We start from the raw sequence: 2,045 nt of genomic DNA, 5'->3' as shown, positions 1-2,045 counted from the left end.
TAGGCAGGCAGACAGACAGACAGACAAGCAGGCAGGCAGACAGACAGACAGACAGACCCAGTGGAGTCATGTAAAATGTAAATAAGAACACCAGCGGTTTCAGAATATACTTGTTTATTGCTTTTTTGATTTATTTGTTTATTTATTTGTTGTTCTTGCTCTGTTTGATATTACATATTAATGTTGCTGTTTCAGAATGTGAAAACACCAGCAGTTTCAGAATGTAAGTGTGTTAAGAGTTCTAATAAGCACCATTGTGAGTTGATATTTCATTATTTATATTGCTCCAATTTGATGTTACTACACATGGCTCCTTTGTTGATCAAATACTCGGACGTGTGTGTGACTGTTAATTAATACATTATGACATTTATAATGAATTCCTTTGTTTCAGACTGTTTTTTTACTTACACACACACGAGCGTGCGCATATGCGCGAACTTCGTAAAACCGTATTATATTTTAGTGTCAGGGAAATAAATTAATTTTAAAATGTCCACATCGTCACCCGCCTAAGACCCTTACCAGGGGCCTCCATAATGTTGTTTGCTTAGGGCCCCCAAAAGTCTAGGGGCTCCACTGCGTGAGTTACCTTGCGATTCCCACGTCTAACTTCATCACTGTGTGTTGTCAGACACCGTGATTTATAGAGTGCCAGACCATACAAACTGCACAGTTTACAAGCTAATGTTAGGTACATTCGCTAGAATTAACCTTTTAGGTGGTTTGGTTATCCGATAGTGGAGATTCAAGGGAGTCAATATTGTCATCCACATCCATTGTTTGCACAGAGCTCACCTAATACCTTAGATCTCACAGCCCGGTCAAAGCGGTAAATTCTAGTATTAATATCGCGCAAAATCATGCAATGCGTACCAAATACTGACATGTCAATCCGGACGGTAATATAATTATCAGAGGACCTCAGGGTTTGCTGAAAAACAGTAGGTAATTCCAGCCGGAATAATTACTGGGGTCCCCGGAGTAAATCACTGACATGGTCGGTCCGGACGGGATAAAAATGACCGAATTACCCCAGGTAAAACATATATTACCGAGGTCCTCAGGTAATTTATATGCCGTCCGGACAGGGCTAAAGTGTTTACATTCCAGCATTATGTTTTGTGAGATGGAACCTTTGTATTTGATTACTAACAAAACAAAAAATCAACATTTTAAAAATAACACCACACAGGCATTAATAAACACCTAATGGATCAGATTATGTAAAACAAAATATATATATCGATTTTGACCAAAAATTGAGATAGAACCTTATAATTCTAACGACACGTAATGTTAAGACCGCCCGTGGATGACTTTATTGTGCCATAGGAGTCAATCCCCTCAGCAGCCACACTAGGGGAGTAGAGCCTCAGACATCTATGGAAGCATATAGCTGACACAACTCAAATGCCAATGCAATATGAGATTGCAATTGCATGTTCCACTTTTGCATGCATTCTTTCAGACAATATTCAAATTCAAATGCAATTCTAATGATTTGCATTTGCATTTTCATGTACCCGATGTGCACATTCGCTGTCAATATTAAAATTATAATGCAAAGCCATTTGACAAAGTCATGCGCTGCTTTGTAGCTGACACAATTCAAAAGTTCATTCTAATGTGCAAATGACTTTGCCATCCCAAAATAGCATATTCATTTGCCACTTTTGCCTGCGTTATTTGAGTCAATATTCAAATTGTAATGCAATAATGTGATTCGCAATTGCAAAGCCATTTGACAAAGTCATGCGCTGCTTTGTAGCTGAGCGCAGCGCAGCGCGAGCAGACTCAGAGCGACTGAACACTGAATGCCATGATTTCCATTGAAAATACATTCATCCAAGGACAGTTTTAGTTTGACAAAAAGGCCCTTTTTGTTTGGTGGCCCCAAGCAATTGCCTTGGTTGCCTCTATGGACGGGATGCCTCTGGTAGACTATGGTTAGTGTTGAAACAGTGAGTGTTATGCAGTGTTGTGTAGGTGAATGTAGGAGACTACAGTACAGGGTAGTGTGTGTGAAAGACTGGGTTTGGGCA

The sequence above is a fragment of the Nansenia antarctica genome (genome assembly GCF_963989245.1).
Source record: "Nansenia antarctica genome assembly, chromosome: 19".
Lineage (NCBI taxonomy): Eukaryota > Metazoa > Chordata > Actinopteri > Argentiniformes > Microstomatidae > Nansenia > Nansenia antarctica.
This window is presented reverse-complemented; position numbering follows the sequence as displayed.